We start from the raw sequence: 25966 nt of genomic DNA, 5'->3' as shown, positions 1-25966 counted from the left end.
GAGAGCCTGAAACAGATTATTTTATCTACCAGCATCTTTCAGATGAAGTGTATCCACAGTCCTCAAAGGCAACAGAGAGACAGCCAAACTGATTTAAATACTGGGCAAACAAACAGAACGCAGATCTGACCATCTTGATGTTTGTCTGTGGTCTAAAACAATTCTACTCCCACACATGTGTTTAAATTCTATACTATGAACTTTAAAAAAACTTTTTTTTTTTCCCCTCAAAGCAAAAAAAAATTAAGGATGAAAGATGCTCCACTTTGGAGTAAGTAAGCACTCATTTGATTAGTATATTCGATAGTTATGCTTGCTGAAAAGGAACAGAAAATGCAATTGCCAATGTAAAAAAGAAATAAACAATGATTGCTATCCAGTCCATGAACCTTGCTTTATCAACTATGGGGGAAAGAAATTGTGATTGTTATTAGTTCTTACTTTCAGCTAAACAAGCTACTTTTTTTTGGCAGAATTGGTACAAGTTTCTTTGCAGGTTTCACCTATGCAGGATGGTCAGACTCACATTTACTAATACCTGGGCTGATGGGTGTGCTTTATCAACTATGGGAAAAAATGTCCATGATATACCAGTGTTAAAAAAAACCAAAAAACAAACCTCAAAAACTTATTCATACTTACCATACAAATTTTCTGCTGTTTGTTTATACACCTGGAGGCTCCTGGAGGCTCAGCTGCGTCTAATGGTTTATCTTGTTATCTTGTGTTTTATCCCTGAACACAATATGGTCAATTGTCAATATCAAATCTGCCAATAATTTATTTTGTAAAAAGCAAAAGACCCAAACCTAATTATTACAAATAATAGCACATGTGTAGACTAATGAAATATGTTTGTGTCATGGTTTAACCCGAGCCAGCAACTAAGCACCACACAGCCGCTCGCTCACTCCCCCCCAGTGGGATGGGGGAGAGAACTGGAAGAGTAAAAGTGAGAAAACTCGTGGGTTGAGATAAAAACAGTTTAATAGGTAAAGCAAAAGCTGTGTGTGCAAGCAAAGAATTCATTCACTACTTCCCATGGGCAGGCAGGTGTTCAGCCATCTCCAGGAAAGCAGGGCTCCGTCACGTGTAACAGTTACTTGGGAAGACAAACGCCATCACTCCGAATGTCCTCCCCTTCCTTCTTCTTCCCCAGCTTTATATGCTGAGCATGACATCATATGGTATGGAATAGCCCTTTGGCCAGTTGGGGTCAGCTGTCCCAGCTGTGTCCCCTCCCAGCTTCTTGTGCACCTGGCAGAGCATGGGAAGCTGAAAAGCCCTTGACTAGTGTAAATATTACTTAGCAACAACTAAAACATCTCTGTATTATCAACACTGTTTTCAGCATGAATCCAAAACATAGCCCCATTCTAGCTACTATAAAGAAAATTAACTCTATCCCAGCCAAAACCAGCACATTCTCTACCCTTTATTCCATACCATTTACGTCATGCTCAGGTCTCACACTATCCAACACATTCTCATTACCCACCATCACCCTTCCCATTCTTTGATACAAGACACAGATATCATTCCCTTAGTCTATGGACCACCCCTATAAAATGTCCATAAATGTCCACAAAATGTCCACTGACTTCATTTAGTCCATGCCTTTGGGCTCCACCTGTTATGGTGGTCACTCAGGACAGGAGAGGTGGTGTGTTGTGTGGAGTTACTGGGCACCAAAGCCAGCTCAGTTCAGGTCACTGCTGCACTTGCTCTGCTTCTTGTAAGGCTCATCCTCCATTGGTTCGGGTGATTCCGGCTGTAGTAATTCCTATAACATGCAACTCAAATCCCGGGTTACAACGATTTAAAGGTATTTCCATTACAGTCTCCACCCCTGGTCCCTTTGGACCAGACCATTGGGTTTAACATTGCAATGGACTCCTCCCCTTGCCCCTGCTCCGGCTTGGACTTATCCACAGACTGCAGTCCCTTAGGGGTGTACCTGCTCCAAGTGGAGCCTTATTTATGAGCCACAGTGCCTCCAGGGATATACCTGCTGCACCATAGACTTATCCACAGCCACAGTCCCTTCAGAAGTAAACTTGCTCCAACATGGCCTCACCCATGGCTGCAGCCCACCAGGGGTGTACCTGCTCTGTCGTGGACTTATCCACGGCCACATGCTTTAAGGTGTTCCAGCATGACCTCATGCACAGCCACTGATGCTTCGAGGTGTACCTGCTGCAGCATGGACTTATCCTTGGGCCGCAATCCCTTCAGAGGTATACCTGCTGCAGCACAGACATAACCATGGCCACAGGTGTTTCAAGATGTACCTGCTCTGGCATGGGCTTATCCATGGGCACAGATGCTTTGGGGTGTCCTGCTCCCATGTGGACTCATCCACAGGTCACAGTCCCCTCGACTCAAGTTCACACTGGAGTTCCAGCCTGTCCAGGACAGCAGCACAGAAACAGCAGCGATGCCCTGGCCACCTGCCAGCCCAGGCCCATGGCCATTGCTGTTATCAGAATGTTCCCAGGCACAGCACAGTAAGATGATAAGCAGTACAGCAGCACAGCAAGCAGCAAAAGCAAAAAGCAGCCGCTAACAAGCATTAGACTCTAATATACAGTAAGGTAAGCAAGCCCCATGGCAAGAACAGAAGCCTGCCGATTAATAGCTAAACAGCAATAACAGCTATAAATTCGATCTAGCACATTCCAATCAAACCTGTCATTACCTTGAATCCCTCGAGCCCCACGTTGGGCGCCAAAAAGGACTGTCATTGTAACTTCAGCCAGCAATTAAGCACCACCCAGCCGCTCGCTCACTTCCACCCCCGGTGGGATGGGGGAGAGAACTGGAAGATTAAAAGTGAGAAAACTTGTGGGTTGAGATAAAGACAGTTTAATAGGTAAAGCAAAAGCCGCACACACAAGCAAAGCAAAGAATTCATTCACTGCTTGCCATGGGCAGGCAGGTGTTCAGCCATCTCCAGGAAAACAGGGCTCCATCACGTGTAACGGTGACTTGGGAAGACAAACGCCATCACTCCAAATGTCTCCCCCTTCCTTCTTCTTCTCCAGCTTTATATACTGAGCATGACGTCATATGGTATGGAATATCCCTTTGGCCAGTTGGGGTCAGCTGTCCCAGCTGTGTCCCCCCCAACTTCTTGTGCACCTGGCAGAGCATAGGAAGCTGAAAAGTCCTTGATTTAGTATAAGCTCTACTTAGCAACAACTAAAACATCTCTGTATTATCAACACTGTTTTCAGCACAAATCTAAAACATAGCCTCATACTAGCTACTATAAAGAAAATTAACTCTATCCCAGCCAAAACCAGCACAGTTTGATAAGTTTATCTGTTTGTCCTGTTCTTCAGTTGCCTACAAGCATATCTTGATACTGTAAATCTGCTCATTTGTAATTACTGCTGTAATTTTGTGGGAAAAATTACAGGTGGATTTGCAGCATCTTGCTTCAAAATTCATTTTAGTTGGCTCATATGAATGTAATCAAAAACCAACCAACCAACCATGACACAAAAACAACACGACACAAAAAACAACCAAAAAACAAGGGAGGCAAACTCAGTATTTAGTTAGAATTTTGTTCAGAAATGGACCCTGACTGTTTATAATACTGTAACAGTTGCAGGGATAGGTCACCTGGGATAACATGAGAAACCGTTTGTCGTGTGCAAGCAGGCATGGGTATGTGTTGGGGTGGGGAGGTGACAAGTAGCAAGAGGGAGCTCACCAGTGAAACTTTGAATCAAGAAAGGACTACTCAGATTTTCAAGAACTGCCAAATAATTGTAGAAATGTGCTCCTGGGATGACTTAACAAGTGTTTGTCACACTCAGTCAAAGTCCTGTTCACTCCATGAGCAGGAAATAACTGGAATACATTGTTAATGTGAGTAGCTACAAAAACAGTCAAATTTTCATTGCTTGACTTAGTCAATGCGTGTAAAGTTGAACTAACAATTCCTACAAATGAAAATGCCTTCAGGAAACAAGAGTGATCTGGCTGTGCCACTTGACACAGCGGGCTTGTAATACCAATGGTGAGAGTCCATGAAGTTTTGAACACCATCTCCACAACACTAGTGGCATTTTAGTGTGCTTCTTATCAGGTGCCCCCACACACCCCTCCTCAGGAAAGCAGGAACTGCAATGAACTGGAGGAGGAAAAAAAAAAAGAAAAAAGAAAAAAGAGTTTGCCTCTAATGCAGCCTTGGTGCACTGGCTAGCCAGCACAGCTCCACAACCCAGGTATTTCTGTTTGAACTTTGATCTCCCAGTAACATCCACAGCAGATGACTGATCAACACTACTGAATGGCCAAAGTTTGAAAGGAACTAACTGAGGCAAAACTGATGTTAAATCTGAAACTCAAGTTAATAGTCCTGGGTACTAACATTCTTCCTCTGCCTGTGGAGCGGAAGCTCTGAAGGTTTCTAGACAGTAAGTGGCCACCTTTAAAAAAAAAAAAAACAAAAAACAGTTACAGCTACCCAGAAAAGCCTTAAGTTCTTCTTGATCTGTCCTATTTATTGGATCATGCTTTAGCTCTCTGTAATAAAACCACAAGACACAATCACGGGACACAGTCAACTACACACACTTAAACCACATGCATATACCCACTATTCCCTCTCCTCCCTTCATTACGGCCATTTTGAGTTTTAAATCAGATCTCTTGATTAAGGTATAGCTGGTATGCCACAAATTTATTAGCAGTTGAGGATAAAACCAGAGAAGTCTAGTAAAGCTATTCTAGGCCAGCATTTCCACAAATGAAGAGCTATACTCACTATGGCACCAACTTGTGATGTCTGTATTTACTCATACATGAGCTGCAACCTACCTCTTCTCTTGGGTGACTATTTTCCGCATGGATGCCCTTTCAGTAGTCCTGTTCTCTTTCATATCCTCTCACCAAGCTCCCTCCTTTCTGTTCTGCTCTAAAGCATGCCTATTCCCATACTTTAGTTTTTCTCCTTGGGCATATCTTATCCTTCAGTATCCTCTTTTTTTCCTCCCTATGAAAAGAATAACACATGTACAAAACACTTCTCTCCCTCCTCGGTCCTCCTTTCACCACGCACATCCCTGATTTCTGTCCAATTTTTCAGCCACTTAGAAAGAGACTCCCCTGATCCCAGGATCTGCCCTCCCAAAAAAAGCCCCTTGAAAAGCCAGCCGTGTACGGTGCTATACCCACTGCTCTCTGTTCTTAGCCTGGTGCCTCAGTTTCTCCAAAGTCTTTTGGCTCTAATCTTGGAAAATATTTGAAGAAAAACAAAAACTTTCAACAAAACTCTTCTACTACTATCAGTCGCACTTTTTAAAGATCTATTTTACTTGAACTTTGCTATTCCTGTTTATGGGTCCTGAATCCACAACACACTTACACTTTGCCTCTACTTAGGCTAAAAAGAGAGAGCATCACTGGTACGATGGATACACCTATATATACACCTACAGTATAACATTTTCAGTAACTGTGGCTCCAGCTGTGGTTATTTTCAAAAACAGTTTAACCGAACTGCTTTTAAAACTAGCTAGGAGTTTTAGAAGTTTTTCTTTTTAGATCAGTCCTTCATGTAGATGACCTCCCTGTTCCTGCAACGATTGTCAACACTTTATGCACTACAACTGTGCTATATATAACTAAATACTGTCCTGGAAGATGGTATTTATGCCTCCATCAAGATGTACCACTGCTATAGCACCAGGGCAGCCAAAACACTGTTCATACTAATGATTAGTACAAAAGATTTCTTGCACAGAATTTATTAAAGGACAAGTTTCCCATTTGGTTTACAGACACGCATGAAACTGAAACTAGCACCACAGTTAAAAGCTGCTCCTCCAGCTTCAGTCAACAAATTGTGGAACTTAACTGTTTTCTTCTGGTACTCTCATCAATGTTGTTGGAAATGAGTAGGCAGTTTTTCACAAATAGCTCCAACATCTTCCTTGACTTCCAAGAACCCTTGATAATGACCCAACCTGTCATCATAGTTGGGAACAATGCTAGCAGACACTTTTATGCATGTAACGATCTCTGAAAGTCAAATGAGAAATATAAAAGAGGATACAAATGAGAAAATTATCTTAAAGAATTCTGAAAATGCTTTTGTTGTATGGTGTAGAACATGTAAGCCTGATCTAAACCACTGAAAGCCTCCTGAAATTACAAGTGGACTAAGCGTTAGGCTTTACACAGTGGAACAAAATAAGAAGATACAAAGGTACAAAGTATGAAGCCTTTAATACATCTTTAAAGGATATTTCACCTGGGCTGAAAGATGGGAAAATAGATGACAATGAAGCCCTTAACATTAATCACAAACAGCAATTTCACCCAATGCTCCTGTGATGACCTTGATGAACGTGCCTTGTAATAAAATGAAAGCATCAATATTGCATTATGATTTTACCTCAGTGTAGCTGGGAGGTGAGGGAGGGTGCCTATATTAGCATTCCTGTTAAAATCAGGAAGGTGCTTTTCAGACAGTGTCCTAATAGCTCCCACATTCAGCACTTGGGTTCATGCTGCAGAGCAGACTCAGAGCCCATGGACTGGATTTCTTTCGGACAAAATAAAATTGGAAGATGTACTAGATAAGCTCAACTTGGGTACTCCAGCTGCTAAAGGGCAGTTAGTCCATGGGACCTGACTAGAGCCAGTCCAAATTAACCACCTTAAAAAAAGCATATAGTGTAGACACTGGGTCTTCAGCACTGTTTGGCTCCACAAATCAATTCCTATTGCGCTGTGATACTCACTAATGTAGACAGCCACAGTCACCTTGAGGTAAGATACATCATTATATGCACAAGTATGCAAGTACTGCCTCTACAACTTCCTCTTAGTGAAGACGACAAGGCCTCATCGCCAAAAAGTGTTTGGAGTTCTTCCAGTCTTTAATTAATGCTTCAAGAACTGGCAATTAATTTAATTCTTTTTTACCTGGAAGGTGATTTTCACCAAAACAGTACTTGAAAATTTGCAACCAGCAAGGCTTGTACAGACTAGCACTTCTGTGAGTCAGCAAGTAGAAAACTTGGGTTGCTGCACCCCTCTGTAAACACTTCTTGCTGGAAGAAAAAAGCAGCATATTACTGTACTATGCTCTTGTCTTTCTTACCAGATGAAATTTCCTATTGATTTCATAAGCATCTCTTTCCTCTGGTTTGTAGGCTTTGTTTTAAAACTGTGGGGGCAAATGTCCTTTTCTGAGTTAATGTGCAAATAGAGGGCAGCATGAAAATAAGGCTTTTAGTGTTCAAATATAATGATCACATGCAAGTTTGAGAAATATGGTTAAGTATCACATAATAAAATCCTCTAGAGCTATATCTTAGTTGTTTTTTTTTTAATTATTATTTTGCTGTTATATTTCTCATTGTTGCTTACAAAGCTCCATTAAGGTTAGCAGTCATGGGAATTTTCCACAAGGTCCCTTCCAGCTACAGGTGTTATTCCTGCAGTGTCCTCTAATACCACTCAGAACATTTCTAGTCAATGAAACATAAGTACCCATAAGTCATTTCATCTACACAATATTCCCAAAGATACTTTGCCATGATGAAGCATTTCATGATAGCATTAGACATTCTACCATAGACATTGAGTAAATCAGGAAGATTCCCAGCTCCTGAATCAGTGGCTCAAACACATCTCCTCCAACTGTAACATTTGAAGTCTTATAAAAAGTACCAAACACAGCATTGCTCCTGTGAAAAATGGAAAACTTACCTTTAGGCAGCAAGCTGTTCCCAAAGCCAGTGACTGAGAAGGAGAACTGTCTTAGCACAATTGTTCCAATCCATTATTGTTTTTTCTAGCATTCTTTCCATTTTGATCAATGTAACTTTCCTCATGGCCTGGATGGGAAAGGATGAATTCTTTACAACAGATGCTCATTTCTTCACCTTCACAGTTGCAACAATGATCCTCATGCTCCATGGAAGAGGACAGCTGGCCAAGATTCCAGTCTACCCACTCACTTGAGTCTGACTTCATTGCACTGATTTAGCCAAAGTAGCTACCTACGTAGACTGACAATCTGAAATTGAACTAACAACAGATAATAGACTGAATCAGCTTCAGCTGTTTATGACTTAGGAAAGGGCCCATAAAAGGTACCTGCACTGATTAAAGTAAATTGATAGAGTCAAACTGATGCAACTGTCTTTATCATCTTCCTCTCAGGTTTTCAATCCTACATTATTTAAGAGGGACCCTGACATAAGATTTTTCCTGGAAAATGCAGATAAAACAATACACTTCATCTACTCAGAAGACTTTTCTAATTAGAGTGCATATGGTGATTATCTGGAAAAGATCATGACAAGGTGGAATGAATAGAGATAGAAGGCATAAAACCTGTTATACTTAAAGCCTAACACTGCTTGGGAAAGCCTGCTTTTGTGTGATTTCATTAACTGGGGTTATGCACTTGCTGTACTTTGTCAGCCAGATTGCTGGTGAAAGTATTTAATGATGTTTCCTTCAGATCTAGGCACCTTCCAGTCTGTTTGGGTCAATAAAAACTTAATAATGGCAGAGCTAGAAGAAGGACAACTAGGTGAGTTCAACACATCTGGGTTAAAGTAGTTTTCTACTTGAGACCTCACAGTATTATAATAAACACACATGCAACAAAAATAAATGTATGGTTCTACACAGTTTCTCTATCATACCATATTGTTTCACATATTGCCATATATTATGCTATGATCGTACATATGCGGTACATACCAACATACTAGGGTTAGTGTATGCTAGTAAGAAAACTGATCTGGTAGGAGAGCAGAAAGAATAGAGTGAACTGAGGTGAGCTGGAGGAAAAAGACAGTGATAGGAAGAGATACAGGACAGGAATAAAAAGATGATAAAGACGAGGAAAATGTGCCTGAACTGAAGATGTATTAGAAGGATAAGACTGAATTAAGAGAAGAAAACAGCAAGATACTCCAGAATTTCTCTTATAATAATGCTTTCTCCCTGAATGGCTAGAAAAATAATAAACACATCACCCAAATGATTACTAGGGCCAGAACTGTCAGTCCAATTTGCACACCTGAGCAACTCACTTTTCACTTGTGAAAAATTTACCTGGGATACAGGCTGTTTTCTGCTGGCATTAGAAATAATATGGCTACCTGTTGCTTACTCTTCCCATTGCAGGGGACACATCACACCACATGGGCTCAGCAGTCAGTAAGTTCCCTATGTCACTTCCGATCGCTTATGTGATCTAGCATTATGTATCAATGAATGGTCCAAGATTAGGATATGTCTAGGAGTGTATACGTCCTCAGGCTTGGACCTGAATTCTGCTTACCAAAAGGGAGAAATAAGCCCTACGCATCTGAAAACTTGCAGACACAGCCACAGACTGGTTGTGAAATAGTCACACAGGCTCAAGAATAAAACAGTCTCCTCTCTCTCTGCCTCACACAAGTTTTTTCCTGGCTTATACAAACACGTAGGCACGAACAAACTGTGAAAAGCAGCCAAGAGATCTTGCATTCTAATCGCTGCTTTTCCAGGGGCTCTGATGTGACCTCAAGAAAATTATGTCACCTTGATTTCAAGTCTCCCCATCCATAAAACTGTAGCCTTCTCTATCCTGTTAGCTGCTTTTCTGATTACTATTTCTTTCCTTTTGTCCATAAGGAATTAAAGCAATTTAGACTCTTTAACATACCCTTCCAAAAAAAAAAAAAAATCAAAACTCCAAAAACCCAAAAAACACCACCACACACCACAAAACCCCACACACAAACCCCAAAACCAAGGGGGATCTTAACTCAGGTTAAGACAGCCACCAGGCCAGTGTAACTTGGGCTGGCTGGTAGTTAAAGTTTATAGACAGTAGTTAAAAGTTTATAGACAAAACCATAGTTGAACAAGAGAGGCTTACATGAAGTTCTACCTGGAATTGCTCTGTCTTCACTGTTATTTTAGCTGAGTGCTAGCATAAGTTCATCACATGCCACTTGCTGGTGTATAAATGTATCATATCTTTTGGGCAAAGATAAGAAGGGATAGATGATGTAGGCACACAAGTTTTGCTTCAGTACGGAGAAATAAGTTAAGGTATATTAGTCTAATTAATCTAATGTCATCTGATTTGGTTTAACCTGCACACTGGGGAATGGAAATAAAATGTAGATAGTCACGATACTCCTTCCCTATATAAGTAAGGCCCATATGCCTCCAAGTCCCAACCTTGAACTCAGAACTCCAGCACTTTTGAGTATGCGGCCACTAGCATGACAGGTTGTAGACCTGCTGTGAGGTCCACATGTGCTAACTGCCAGTTCCCTCTGCAAGGCCCAGTGGAGAGAAGAGGCTGTCAGAGGTTTTGCATTTTGCTGTTTAGGACTGTGTGGCTTTTAGGCTACGCTGAGGCCACCAAAGAGATTCTGGAATTGATTCACTCACACCCCATTTGTAATGTCATGAATGTTGCTGCTCACAGAAGATGAGCCATCAAGATTAGATTAAAAAGAGAATGGTTACATACTGTAGTTCTTTACAGTTCTCAGCAACATTCACTTTCATTCTTCCAGTGTCATGAAAGTGCCTGAATCATGACTGGTATTTTGCAAGCCCTGCTTTGACACACATGTAGCCCCCCAAAGAAACGCGGGCATTCCATTAAGGAAGCCTTCATTCGCACACAAGCATGCTGCTCTAAGAAGTGTTTTACCCCCACATCCTGCAAAATGTGATCTCCCTATGGCTATAAAGAAGATTCACTATCATTCCTTGAGAATACAGAACAAGAGGCTCTATTGATATTCTTAGGAGGAGTTACTAGAAATATCATCTTTCCCTGGTGCTGAAAAGCAATTTAAAAGGACAATAATGCTACTCCATGGTGCTAAATAATGTAATATCTGGTGTTTCTTTCTTAAGGCTAACTCATGCAATCACATGACTACACATGACCTTCAACTGCCTTGATAAAAGTAGTCTTTCATCAGGCTGGTTAAAGATCTAAAGCTGAAAAATCTGAACCCCTGGGCAAGATAGCAAATAGAGAAGAACCCAAAGTTCTTCTTTCTCTTTTTCTCCATTATGTATTTTAAACAAATCTTGTGACTTTGAGTCATCTTTGAACAAATGGCTTGGGCAATGTTGCACCTCCTAATCTTTCCTTATGCTTTGCTGATAATCTCAGTGCCCAAGTAAAAATTTTACTTAACGGGCAATATCATTTTAAGATAATTGTGTGGAAAAGATTGTACCTTCCAGCATGTTTGTATAGGACATGGCAATAGGAGGCCTCACTTCCAATTGCACACTGCAGAGCTGTAAATGCCATTTGAGCAAATGAAACATCAGGCACTGCATCAAGTATCTTTTTCCACCTCATTGTTTTTATTTTACTTCATGGGAACGACTGTGTATAGAACAGAATAACTACTGCAATGTATGGCCTGCTGCTCAAATAATGAAGGGTGAGGTCTAGAGACTCTGGATTTCTGCATTCAGCTCTACAAGATTTGAAATGTGGCTCTGATGAGATCAGACGCAGCCAAACTATATCCCTTAGTTATGACTACTATTAATATCTAATGTATTGCATAGCTCGTAAGACACTCAGATCCAGAGCCCTATGATATTACACACTGTATAAATGCAGAACAGGAAGACTGGCTGAGCCCCTAGAGTGCTTACTACCCAATGACTCAGACAGTCATTTTTGGATACTCGGCTTGAAACACATTACGCTAGTTTTCAGAAGTCCCGAGGGGAAGTAGCTCTCAGCAGTAAGAACCAGGGCTGCAGGTCCTCAGTATCCTTCAAGATGAGGCTCAAGAAGTGAACAAATTCTACCTAAGATCCTGTGGCCAGCATTTCTGGTTGGCAATGTTTTTTTAAAAGTGTATGGTCTGCCAACAGGAAACTCAGCTGTTTTAATAGGGCCCAGCACATAGCAAATCTCCCAGATACTGAAGCTCACAGCATTAGCAAACATTCTGAAAATGTTGGTAGTTGTTCTTCTGCTCATCAGAATGTACTGTGAAGCAAGACTCACTATGTTCTGCAAAGGGTTCATTAATCATTGCTCAATGTTTGACGGTTAGTATACTTTGACTGGCATGCCTCAAGAACACCAATAAAAAAATATGAATGATCAATTTCTTCTCAACTAAAGCACCCCATATACTATCTAGGCTGTTATAATAAAACAGTGAACATGAACAACACAAAAAATACTAAAAAAAAAAAAGCAAAGCAGCATGAGTCCCAAACTGCTGCTATTTAATTTCAGGCCAGCACTAAGCAATGCGACAATATGCTAAAAGTTGGGGTGAAGGCTTTTTACTAAATCTGCACAACATAATGTAAGAAGCAGAGAGTATCATTACAGAGTCACTTCCTACAGGGAAGACAGGCGATTACCACAATTTCCCAAGGGGCTATAAAGTACATCAATGAACCTGGAGTCCTGAAATCCTATTCAGTGCCTAATACAGTTCTATTTTGACAAAACTCCACTGAAGTCAACTAGAACTTCTGTTCAGTTGAAAGACAAGCTTAACAGAAGCAAACCAGCTATGTTATCCCTCTCTTCCTTCAGTAAGGCTCTCTCCTTATTTGCAAAAAGAGGTTTAGGCTCCACTCTCCCTGGATCCTCCCATGCTGAGTCTGGAACCTACTGGAGGCTTTGAATTCAGTTATTGAATTTGTGTCCTTTTTCTTTCTTTCATTTAGGACTCCAAGCCTATCTGAGATTGTGTTCCAAGGCTTAATTTTGTTTCATTTTTTAAATCTTGTATACAGTACACAGAAAAGAGGCCAGCATTTCTTGTTTAAATGCTGGGTATTTTGCTTCTGATTTCAGTGAAGCTAATTATTCAGTATGTTTAGTAGGTCTACTTTAGCCGCAGATATCCCATGTACTCAACTATTTATGCATTTTAATCACTCATATTACAATGCCAACACACCACTGCAGTACAGGCATATGAAATGGCTGCCCTCTGCAGTTGATACTCCTTCACAGGTGCTCAGCAAACATGGCAATTGAAGAATTGGAGTTTACATGAGGGTTTAAATGTCTTGCCAGAGAGTCTTTGAAAGGTATGCTTTTTCAGCAGACGTACATAACTTGCTTTCACATACTTTAAGTTAAGCATCCAAGGTTTTGAAAACACAGGTAACAAAGCAAAGTAACTGCAGTATGGAATTAGCTGACCAGGCTATCACTCAGTCACATACATTTTTGATACTAACAAGTGGAAGCCTCCATTTTCTTCTCTCTGCCACTTTCTTCTCTCTCAATGCTACTGCTTTGCCACTTCTCCTTAACACTCTAACTAGTTACCCTGTGGTATTGTTTTAACAAAAGGTCAAGTCGATCTTCAACAGGAAAAAAAATGTCATTAGGTACCCAGTTAATAAGAAAAACATATCTTACAGTTTCCTTTGATGAAAGTAACTAGTGATTTATAACTAAGACGAAGAGGAGCTTATGTTTAGAAAGCAGGGCTGTTATTTTTTTTAAGCAATTTTAATGTTGCCAGCAACATTTCCCTGAACATGTGTCCAGCTTCCTCTGAGAAATGTGCAGTGGGTTTAACAAGCCTTGTGCCTCCAAAGCTTTCCAGAACCTAAATCTACCTTTTTCACATGAGAGGCAGAGTGTGCATTGCTCCTCCATGTATTTGATCTGTCACCTTCCCTCTAGTTTTGGTGTTCTTTCAAACCCTTTCATCTGAACAGAGCTGCAAAAAGAATCAAGATAAGCTAGATGCTGTCTCATGTTTAGATTTATCAAAACTTAAGTAAAAAGTGGAAAATGCATCCTATTTTCTGGTTGTGGCTGCAATTGTGTATGTGATACAGCATGTGGCTTCTAACATATCTGGTGCAAATGCAAGAGCATATATGGGTCTTTTAAGCACCCTAAAAAGTCAATCGGCTTTGCAAGGTAAGACACGCAGCCACAGGTGAGTCCCAGCTGGCAGACATAAATGTCCGCCAGACCAAGAAAAGGCAAGAAAAAGCATGAAAGCAGCTCTGAGGTCAACACTTCCTCCTCTCCACCCTTTCCTGCCACTGCAGAAAAGCTCAACTGTCTGATACCAAGGAGAAAAGTGTTTTTCAGCCACCTCATTCTTGACAGAAAATAAGAGACCAATTCTGTGATGTTTGTGCCTGAGTTGGGACACTTGTTGAGTGGCAGGCACCAGCAAAGTACAGCACCATCCATGAAGACTTTTTGGCATTGGTGCTAAACAGCATGGCAATAAAATACTGTTACCAGCTCTGTGTAACTACATTATTTTTTGTTTGCATCATAATAGCATCAATGGACCCAAATGGGGTATGCACTGAAAAAATCCAGAGACTGAAGCTCAGACTCCTCTTATTTTAAAACAAGAGCCAACAAAGGGACATCTATGTACCTTTGGTAGTCTGTAGGATGTGTATTTTGGGTAAGGTACAGCTGGAATTTCTAACTTAAATCTCTAGCTGATCTTAAGGACAGCTCTTCAATAAAGCATGAGGAAGAGAATACAAATAGAATGACAAAATTCAAATGTATTACTAAATAAATCATTGGTGTTTCTATCTCTTGCAGAAAAAAACGGAGTATTGCCTAGAAGGGATGAGAATATCCAACACTCCTCTGCAGACCCTGGAAAAGCAGTCATGTGGGACAGAGAGCAGGAAAAGAGATAAAGAAGGAAAATGTATCAAAGTCAACATGTCTGATGTAAGATGAAAATTTTCCAGTATCAACCAAATAAATAAACAACCAGTTTATAATTTGTCCTTTTCTCTAGTGGAGAGCTTATACCCATGAAAGCACCCTAGTATAACAATTTCATCAGAAATGGCTAAAGATTCCCTCTCTAAAGACAAACGGGACTTTCACCTTGACAAATAAAGCAAATACTGAGTTGCATGTAATTCTCAAAGGAGGCTTGACATACATACAACAAGACCTTACAGTTCTCCAACTCTCTCTCCTTGGAACTCTTTGTATAGTCAAGGATTTATTTTACAAAGGTCTAAGTACCTTCTTACAGTAAATTCAACAAAACCAGAGTTCTTTGAACTCTGCCCCTGGTTGTATCAGAATGAATCTGAAGCAACCCCACTGTGTTCTGCAAGTTCCTTCCAACACACAGACAAAACAGAAGTCAGGCTCTGGAGCTCAGGTCCCAGCCTGAGTTGGAAATGAGACAGATAAGTACATTTGGCTCCATAAAAGAAAAGCTCAATACACTGACAAGATAGTCACCTTCACTTACTTCCTTGACTTGCCATCAGGCACTGAACAGTGCATATTTTAGTACTGGGAACTAATTGGAATGGATTGCTGTAAGACACTTATGAGAAGTTGCCCTTTTAATTTGTTTTTTTTCAAAATAATCATCTGTATTGACATGCCATTTTTCTCCTGCAGAAGCATAGAGCAGGGGCACTGCTATTACTGTGAACCTTCTTTTTTCTGTTTCTGGCAAGTATCCTAGATTTTGTAATTTAATATTCCTGCCAAAAGCACTGGAAACATTTGAGATGATCCTCATGGGATTAAGGACAAACTGTGGATTACATTCTTGGCATTGGACTACACTGGAAGCCTGCATTTTTCTTGCTGTTCCTGAAAATTTGTGAGCTAACCAAATACGAGCACAGCAGAATTAAAAGTAAAACAACATCAAGTTACTCTTTCTTCTCAAACCATCCCAGGATCTAATGCACTCCTGCTCTTAGTCTAGGGAATGTGTTTAGGTCAAGTGGATGTGTTTGTGCTCATTAACCTTGCATATTAACAAAGTGAGAACAGGCTGTGGTGTAGCTGAGAACATGACTTTTACTTTTTTTCTGCACACTAGAAAATGTGTACTCGGCCATGAATCCTGCTCCCGTTTTACTGATGTAGGGGGTCAGTAACACAAGGATAGCTACAGTGAATCAGACCAAATCTATAAAAAGCGAGGCTCCTTCCTCTGACAGTGACCAATAATGGGTATGTTGGGAAAGAGTACAACAAACAGGGCAAGATTGACTCTTCCTCTAATATACTCTAGTGAGATATGGTCATTTGCTGGTCAGGGACAGCCAGAGCCAGAGGCTGGGTTTGCATCTGTGCATTTAAAATCCTTTCTATGATTTTCTTCAGTTCCTTTTTTGAGCCTATTTATACTCCTGGTCTCCATTACACCCTGCACCCATCAGTCTCATAGTTTATTTCTACTGTGCTATGTAAAAAGAACTTGCCTTCGCTCGATTTAAGCCTGCTGCCTAGCAATTTCAATAGGCACTCTGACTTCTTGTCCTGTGATAGAATAACCCCCTCCCTAACCACCCACGGACCATTATGTTGAATACCAGGTCATCAGTAGTAGAACCACTATCACCACTATCTGTCCCACCACTCTCTGGTGGGGCAGGGGTTGGATTTAGAAGTACGTAAGGAGATATATAGACAAATCAAAGAACACGAGTTTTATCTTTTGCTATCACTATATCCACAAATTACGGGGAAACTTTCAGAAAAAAAAATACATTGAATGTCAACAGTTTCTGAACTTACTAAATAATAACCAAAGCCCTCAGAGATCTAGTAGGTCTCCCTTGCAGAATAAGCCGAGGGTTTTGTACTTTAAATAAAGAAACTGCTCAAGCTAATGAATGACAGCTGGTAGAGTTCACCTCCCGGTACTTCCAGGAAGGGCTGGAAAACATGCTAGCTGAGACATTTTTCAAGATCCAAAGACCTCGGCACTGAAAAATCAAATATATCAAACTGCTTGAATGCAAGCTGTAACTTGCTATGCGAGATTATGGAGAATTTGTCAAAAAAAAAATTATACAAGACAGTGTACAGCAAATCTTAAAACATATTAGAACATATAAAACTGTTGAAAAGTTTAAGTAAAATTTGTCTTTTACAAAAGCACAATTCAAATAACTGAGCTACAGATAGCACATCCAAAACATTGACTTCAAATTAGCAAGAAATCAGTCAGTTTAAAGATTATAAGAACTTAAGAACCTTGCCTATTTCCTATGTTGTAAGATTATTCTTCAAAAAAGGTGTATGTTCTCTAAAATGCTCATGCTCTTGTGAAGCCCCCAGAGTCATCCAGTATATAATATTGCTGTAATCATGTGACAAAACTGCCCTGAAAACATTAACAGGAATGAGTCAGTATGAGTAAAAATGCAACAGGAATGAGTTTTTAGAGAGGTATCTTCCACAATTCCACAGAGAGTATTAACACTGGTATGTGGTTTTGAATTATCTAGAAAAATGCTACAGCAATATTAAAAATAACTCACTATTCTGTTACATTGGACAGTTCAAATAATGCTCCACAAGTTTACCAGACTTGATGCATAGTTCTAGGACAGGTTAATATTGTATGTCTAATATCCTTTCCTTTACTTCTTATAGCTAAATATAAAATGAGAAAGAAATGGATCACAATGATAGAGGAGGGTCACACTGATACCACGATGAGGCAACGGAACAACTATTCAGCTAGTGCATCATGCCTCTATCCTCCACTCCCCCCAGTTAACAGATGTAGCCCCTTATCTATTTAATATAGAGACTGTAAAAACACTAATGATGGATTAAAGCCCAGTTTTTAAATGCATTTTGATACTGTGCAACTCAACATGATTACCTAAGAGACAGCCTATCTTAAGAATCAATAAAGGCAGGTAAGGCCTTATGTCCCATGGTTTTCACATGGCCACTTGTTTTAAAAATAAGAGCCATCCTCTCACATCTTCCTTTGATAGGTGAAAACAAGAGAACTTCTCTAAGGCCTCTTACTGAGAAATTTAGAGGTAGAAATTCTGTTTCTCCAGGAAGCAGGCACAGTGCTGCTATGACTGGTCAGTATCTCACACTAATGGAGAATGAGGAAGTCCAGAAGAGAGGAAAAGTGTGAAACTCATGAGGGAGGAAAATTTGCAGTAGTTTTCCACAAGTAAGAGTGGAAAACACCTCTCTTGTGAAAAGCAGACTCAGGACAAGAAGCCTAAGGACTTGTGTTTCCACAAGAAACAGGGCCCTTGGGGAAAAAACAGTGACAAGCATGTGATAGTCTAGCCAGGGACTTTCAAGGTGGTTTTGAAGAACAGGGGAAGGAAGGCATCAGGACAGGGCTCTGGCTTTTATGACGCTGAAAAAGAATGAAACTGAGGAAGTACCCAGAAGGGGAAGATAACACAGTGCTGAGATCCAGGATTGTTTGGGACACTCTGTTTCATTTAAAAGCTGAAACAAAAATGAAATCCCACAGAACTCATGACAAGGCATGCTCTGGCAAGAAGGCCAAGTTATATAAATAAACAAAAAAGGAAGTCTGATGTTGTAGGGCAGCTGTACCACCTCAGCATCCTACACCTTATCAGCATTTTTGAGATCTCTGGTAAGGAGTCACACAGAGGAAGTTCTTGGCAGACACTAGTATCAGTAAGAAGTTGATTCTGTGGCTTTCAATATGCTGGCCTGCTTCTCAAATCCATTTTAGTCCTTGCAAGCCACAACGTACCCAACAGGGCTCCCCTGGGGTAGTTCAGCCCACTTGGGAAAACTAATTTTTAAAAAGCATTAGTGGTTTCCAAACTAACTGTCACAAACTGCCCCCAGAAGCTTCTGTTCTTTGCCCTTGCTGTCCACCCTCCCTCAAAGTACACCACCTACATTCCTCTGTATGGGGGTTCTTCCATTTCTCCACTCCAGCCCAGTCCCCAGAGTCCCTGCTCATACACTTGCCTCTGCGGTCCCCAGACTTATGTCCAGCGTGATTCTTTCTGCTTTGGTGACATTGCCCCATCCACAGAGCTAGACCAATGTGAGATGAAAGATTAAGAAACTCAGGCAACAAAGGAAGTGAAAGTTGTGATTCAACAGATGGTGATTCCTCTTAGGCAAGACTAAAATCAGAGTGTTGCCAAGACATTTATTGACTGGTCTTTTCAGGTGCTCTTTTTCAAGCCAGACACAAGAACAGGCAGTGACAAAATGTTGTTCTTTCTTTCTCAGAGTTTTGACAGAAGAAAAAATTGCTCAAGACAGTGGGTTAATTTAGAAATCCACTAACCTGTTGATGAAGGTCTGCAGTGTTTCACTTAAGAAACGTGCATTTCACAGGTAAGCAGTATGTTCCTGACACATACTTTGCATGTGGTGACAGTGGTCACCATACAAGGAGCTAGTGGGCTAGGATTCTCCTCCCTGGTGAAGAGACACCTTTGGGAGGCCTGATGGCATGGACAGGAACAACACTTCACTGTCTGTTCAGATATTCAAGAACCAGGAGCCATCAATGAAGCTAACAGAAGCTGGGTTCTAGACAAGCCCTACAGATCACAGAGCTCCTTGCTGGAGGATTTTCTAGTTGCAGAAAATTCTCAAGGGAGACTGAACAAGCATTTAGAGGAGAGATCTCTTGATAGTCACTAACTAGATAAACCACACCAGGTTCACGAAATCCCTAAAGTGAAAACACACATATGCTAGGAGAGTGCCCAGGAGAAGTATCGTGCCTCATTCTTCTGCTTCCCTGGTGTCTGCTTTTGGGTTTGGTTTGCTTTTAGCCAGCCAGCTCAGTCTGTACTTGGTACAACACCACCAATCTGTTCTTTGCACCTTATGAGGGCTGAACCTGTTCCCTCAGCACCATTCCTGCCCTGGCGGACATGGCAAGTCTCACCAGGCCACTCCTAACCATGCTTCTTGTGCACGAGAGCATGTACAAGCGCTTGGACAAGAACCAGATCCTCTTGCTGAGTTTCTCACAATTCTGCTCCGAGATGATCTCCCACCTGCTCTCCCATCATCTCTTCTTGCAGTCATACCCCTGTCCCCACAGAGCATGTGTGCTTCCTCACCTGCTGGCCTGGGTGGTGTGAGCTAGGCAGGGCTTCCCTAAGCTTGGGCCAGCTGCTTCCCAGAAAGTACCCTTTCACATGCTAAGCTCCTGGCAAACCATGAGACAGTGAGCTTGGGACCATTGCTGGAGATGGGGAGCAGGCAGATGCTTGGTCTGAACCAGTCTGGTCATTTGTACATATGTTACTTTAAAGGCACAGCCCTCACTGACACTCAGGGTCATGCATGTGGGGTGCTGATTGCACCAAAAAGTGCCTTTGGATCATTGAGAATTACAAGTGTTTTGAAAACAGAAGAAATACTGATAAATAACCTTACAATCCAACCAGGTTTCTATACTGAAGTAACAGACCTCGTTCTACCTTACCCTGTCCTGCATTTCATACCCATCCTGCAGGAGAAGAATGACTATATTAGATCTAAACCAATGGAGAAAATCAGGTCTGACAGTTAGATCTGGTCATTGAATAATGGTCATTGCAAAACCTGTAGTTAACTTCTATGAACTAACAGCATGAGGAAAGAGTAGCTCTTACTTGACAGTAATTAATGTAATAAGCAGGCCTTATGATTAGTTTTCTGGAGGCAATGCAGGAAAACCAGTTTATCTTCTTTGTCATAAAACTCCTGCCTGACCTTACCCCTGCAGTACAGTGTAAGGGTAAGATTAAGAAGGTGCATTAAGCCTACAGTTCCACCAGATGGTAAACCAGCCCCCCAGCACCAGGTTAAAAATGCCACAGCCAGGAACCATGATGAGTCCTGAAGTGCCAGCTTCTAAGTGACCACAACACCCCTCTTGATTCTTACACTGGTTGTCTTCCTTGTCAGCAAGGCTGACCATAGCACCTTTTTCCGTGGAAACTGATTTCCTGTCCTAAAGCTCTCTGTTGATTCTCCACATATGCATCGCAACCCTCCCTGCCACTAGTCTTCTTGCTAATGCTGCCTTGGGCGGTGGCACTGACATAGCTGCTACTTCCAGAAGTCTGACCAGCAAGTGCAGGTTGTGAGATTCTCAGATTTAAAAATCTTGAAAACTGCAGCAAGCTGTACAAAACAAATGTGAACAATTACAAAGTTACTGGTGTGAATATGATTTAGTCCAGTTGATTAAAGATGAACTAGAACCTAATGACATAGCTTTCACCCTGCCACCATGCCTTACACCAGGAAAGGTTATGGACACACGATACTCAGACAGCACTGCAGCTCTTTTAACCCAAGTTGCTGCAGTTACCACAGCCAGAGAAAAATTTTAGCATCTCTCTTGCAAGAGTGGAAAAGACCTTATTTTACACCATGATAAAATATATAGTGGTTTCTGACACCCTTAGAATCAAGGCTTCTTGATGGGCATTACTGAACTTAAGGGAGCATAAGCTCGTGATTTTAGTTCTACAAGTTCAAAGTTAAGTTCTGTAGTTATACAGGAGCATTTCAAAGACTATTAATCTCTGGAGCTCTGTAGAGCTGCCCAGAGCAGTTTCAACCATGCTATCACAGTGTATGTCTGTTACTCAGAAATAGCTGCAGACACAAGTCTCTTAAGACTTGTGAGCTAACTCAGCTGGTCCTTTAGCTTAACCATAAACAACACACTGATTATTCCAGGGAAGACGGAAGGGTGTGTATTTTGGCTTCTGGATGGACTTTCATAACAGCAAACATTACATTTAGTCTGTATAAACAGCTACAGTGGCTGTAAGAAAAAAAAAATATTATGACACTAGGGCAGAGGAGTAGTGTGTTTGACCTGGATCTCAGTACAAGAAAAGAAATAGGGAATCCACTTCCACATATCACTTCTGCTCATTCTTTCCCTTTCCTTGGAAGCCTGGGAGAGAGGTCATGCTTTGGCTTTTTAGCCTTGATGAAGCCACATATGCAATAGCTATGGTTTTGGAAAATTTGTGATGTTTTATGAAGATGGTGTTATGCAATAGCAAATCTGAAGGCAGAGCTGAAGGAAGGGCGCAGAGGAAGCAGGAAAACAACGGACAGACCTCTCATTGGGAAGATTGTAGTACCCAGCCTGGAATACTAGTACATTTCCAGAGGAGGTTGCATGCAGCACATTTTAGGGCCTGATTGTTAGTGCAAACCTCTCCAGCAGACTCACTCTCTTTGGGCAATGGTACATTTCACTTTTTCTCTTCTATTAACTTTGTAAAGGTGATCAAGCATTAGAGGAAGAAAGGCTTTCCTAAGGCATTTCATAACTTCTCTTACCTTCCAGGAAGTAGCCTGAAGCAATTTCAGCACAGCAGCTTCTTGTTCTGCAGTTACCCTTTCCCTCCTTCATATACCCAGGAGAATCAATCCTGCATTAAAAAAAAAAAAAAGGAAAAAAAAAAAGAGGGATTCCTATTCCAGACAAATTACTGAGATGACAGATATAGAAGGAAAGGTTTTCATCTTTCTTTTACAACCTTCACATCACCTACTGCTTCAGCTCAGTCCCCAAAACTTTTATTTCTCTCTGACACATACTGAAATACTAACTTAATTCAACTTATACTGTCATGCAAAACGTTTGAGCTGGCCTCTGTTAAACAAGAGTACTTGTCCAACTTTGCAAGCCCTCAGCATCAGTTTGAAATTACAATCGAGGCTTTGTGTGATAAACTGGGTGAGACTGGCTCTTTTAACTTTAGAAGTAATAGAAATGGGGAACTTGAGGGGGAATTTTTCTGTTCTCAACAAATCTTTTTCTTCCAATTTTCTGATAAGCAGCTGCATTAATTCAGTGCTCAAAACAAAAGTATCAAACAGCCTCAGTGAAAGCATTGTGCCTGTCTCAGTCTGAATCAGACCTGATCGTGCTTCACTACCTCAGAACATACAGTGTCTCTCGTTCTTTTGTTAATACCCTCTTTGTGCGTAAATTCTCATTAAAAAAAAACCAAGGTAGACAGCACCTAAATACATGCAGCAGAGAAGCTTCAGAGCTCTTTTCAAAGTACAGGTAAAACAACAAAAAAAAAAAAGGAAGGAAAATTAGCAATATTCTTTTCTTCATTGGAGGTCACCTTACATAAAACTGTAGATAAGAGTCCCGTTCTTCAAATCATCTTCTTGAAATCATGGTAGCCCTACAGCCTTCTCTAGAATCACACTCATTTGCATCAGTAGAGGTTTTGGCTACAAAGCAAATATAAATGGCTTCACTCTCATTGAAAACAAAACCCACCACAAGACCCTCACTACCACAGATATGAAAGATATGAAAATGACCCACTAAGTGATACAATATTCAAAGTCATCTCATCATGTAAATTTCCAGTCAGACTTTAAAAATTGACATGAAGATTTCAAAGGTAAGTCAAGCCCAGATACGAGAAAAAAATTCTTCCTGGTGGGGGCGGCGGAGTCCTGGGGCAGGAGCCCTGGCACGATGAGGGAGGAGGTTTTCCAAATGCAGCCGGATGAGGAAGGCCCTGCGCAACCTCATCCAGCATGGGAACAGTGAATCCCTGGGGCTGGACTAGAGACCTCCAGAGGTCCCGTCCAGCTGAATTACCAGATGTTATCAAAGTCTGCACTCAACCTAATACAGAAAAAAAAAAAAAATCATGAAATGCTCATCAGCATGAATGCATTTTACATGTCTTTTGGCCTCAGCATTTATTTATTTTTTCCATTATAGTAGTGTCTAAGAAACCCACTCAAAGACCAGAGCTTTACTACAGTAAGTAGCATGGAAGTGCACAATGCACACTGGTTATCATGAAAATGTTTAGGTAAATCCAGTGGATGCAATTCAAGAAGAAACTTGAGCTATCACAGCCAGCCCTGGATAAATAACTGTGGAAAGAGCTGCTTAGTGCAGCCAAATTAAGCAGACTTACCACAGCCCCTAATATGGTAGCGCCCTTCTCCCTCAGCCACAGGTCTCTCCTGCAAATAATGACACACTCCTTCCCTCACTATCACCAGGGGCTCAGGTCTCCTGACTCATCAGGGATCCTGTCCTCCAGCTGATGGCAGAAGAGAGCCCAGCTCAGAGGTCTCCTTCTTACTTGCAGAGCTTCAGCAGCTTCACAGCATCCTCTGCTGTCAAAGAGCAGAATCAGATCAGAAATGAGGAAATGGGAGCCTTCGAGTGAAAGTTACCGCTTTTCACAGACCTTCCTCCCCCCACCCCCAATTACCCTACAATGAAAAGAGACAGATAATGAAGCCCTGATCCATATTAGGGACAAACCTCCTTGCCTTCCACAGAGCCACCCTTGAAACTGATCTACTCTTGGGTAGAATCATAGAATGCTTTGGATTGGAAGGGACCTTTCCAGGTCATCTAGTCCAACCCCCCTGCAAGAGCAGGGGTGTCTTCAACTAGATCAGGTTGCTCAGAGCCCCATCCAACCTGACCTTGAATGTTTCCAGGGATGGGGCCTCCACTGCCTCTCTGGGCAACCTGTTCCAATGCCTCACCCTCATGGTAAAAAAATTCCTTTCTTAAATCCAGACTAAATCTGCCCTCCCTTCGTTTAAAACCATTACTCCTTGTCCTGTCACAACAGGCCTTGCTAAAAAGTCTGGCCCCATCTTTCCTATAGGCTCCCTTTAAGTACTGGAAGGCTGCTATAAGGTCTCCCCGCAGCCTTCTCTTCTCCAGGCTGAACAACACCAACTCTCTCAGTCTGTCCTCGTAGGAGAGGTGCTCCAGCCCTCGGATCATTTTTGCGGCCCTCCTCTGGACCCGCTCCAACAGCTCCATGTCCTTCTTGTGCTGAAGACTCCAGAGCTGGACGCAGTACTGCAGGTGGGGTCTCACCAGAGCAGAGTAGAGGGGCAGAATCACCTCCCTCGACCTGCTGGCCACGCTGCTTTTGATGCAGCCCAAGATATGGTTGGCCTTCTGGGCTGTGAGCGCACATTGTCGGCTCATGTCCAGCTTTTCGTCCATCTGTGCCCCCAAGTCCTTTTCCGCAGGGCTGCTCTCGATCACATCATCCCCCAGCCTGTATTGAAACCGAGGATTGCCCCGACCCAGGTGTAGGACCCTGCACTTGGCCTTGTTGAACCTCATGAGGTTCACACAGGCCCACTTCTCCAGCTTGTCCAGGTCCCTCTGGATGACATCCCGTCCTTCTGGCGTGTCAACTGCACCACTCAGCTTGGTGTCATCTGCAAACTTGCTGAGGGTGCACTCGATCTCGCTGTCAATGTCATTGATGAAAATACTGAACAGCACTGGTCCCAGTACGGACCCCTGAGGGACACCACTCATCACTGATCTCCATCTGGACATTGAGCCATTGACCGCTACCCTCTGGATACGACCATCCAACCAATTCCTTGTCCACTGAACAGACCACCCATCAAATCCATATCTCTCCAATTTAGAGAGAAGGATGTTGTGGGGGACGGTGTCAAAGGCTTTACAGAAGTCCAGATAGATGACATCCATTGCTTTTCCCTTGTCCACTGATGTGGTAACTCCATCGTAGAAAGCCACTAGGTTGGTCGGGCAGGACTTGCCCTTGGTGAAGCCATGTTGGCTGTCTTGAATCACCTCCCTGTCCTCCATGTGCCTTAGCATAGCTTCTAGGAGGATCTGTTCCATGATCTTCCCAGTCACAGAGGTGAGGCTGGGTACTACAGGTGCAAAACAGTCCTGAAATAAATACCAGAAGCTCGCTGTTTCCAAGGAACAGTCCCATACTAGAGCACAAACCTTGCAGGGCTGAGCTTTTGAGGTAGCTGTTATTTTTCTCAGCCTAACCCTCATATGGGTCCTCAATCAATGACAGGTTTAATAAATGTCATTACTTATTAGAATATAATAATATGCTTATTTAAAAAAATAACATTAGTAAGTCAGCTGTTTGATTTGAAAGAAAACTCTCATAGCTCAGTTCAGCACAGTACCATCATCAATGGCTGCACTGTCACTTACATGCTTGCTCATGGAAAACTGTCATTTTATTTGTTCGCTCAAGTCTTTTATCATTGTGCTGGTGGGTTTGTTGTACTGTCCCGCTGTTGATACAGCTGATATCGAGGCAGCTGAGAAAACAGAAAATCATTTTAATGGATCTGGTGCCAACATCAGCACCAAGAAAAATCAAACTCTGAACTGTAAGTTGA

The 25966-nt window shown here is 41.7% G+C and overlaps 1 long non-coding RNA gene across 6 annotated transcripts; it reads right to left on the bottom strand.

Annotated features, from left to right (window-relative positions):
* Window positions 1–2202: 2202 nt before the first annotated feature.
* LOC142415337 (uncharacterized) lies at window positions 2203–25889 on the bottom strand. Of its 6 annotated transcripts, none has more exons than XR_012777380.1 (7): window positions 25776–25889; window positions 22103–22194; window positions 20681–20920; window positions 7735–7862; window positions 6946–7073; window positions 4834–6036; window positions 2203–3159 (listed from the first exon to the last, which is right to left on the bottom strand). It is a non-coding gene; the product is annotated as an uncharacterized LOC142415337 (long non-coding RNA). The 6 variants fall into 6 exon arrangements; XR_012777383.1 differs by lacking the exon at window positions 20681–20920 and adding an exon at window positions 3722–4144 and having other exon boundaries at window positions 2203–3141; XR_012777382.1 differs by lacking the exon at window positions 20681–20920 and having other exon boundaries at window positions 2211–3159; window positions 4834–5004; window positions 5868–6036.
* Window positions 25890–25966: the final 77 nt, after the last annotated feature.

This window comes from Mycteria americana, chromosome 1 (assembly GCF_035582795.1).
Source record: "Mycteria americana isolate JAX WOST 10 ecotype Jacksonville Zoo and Gardens chromosome 1, USCA_MyAme_1.0, whole genome shotgun sequence".
In the NCBI taxonomy this organism is placed as follows: domain Eukaryota; kingdom Metazoa; phylum Chordata; class Aves; order Ciconiiformes; family Ciconiidae; genus Mycteria; species Mycteria americana.
This window is presented reverse-complemented; position numbering and strand designations above follow the sequence as displayed.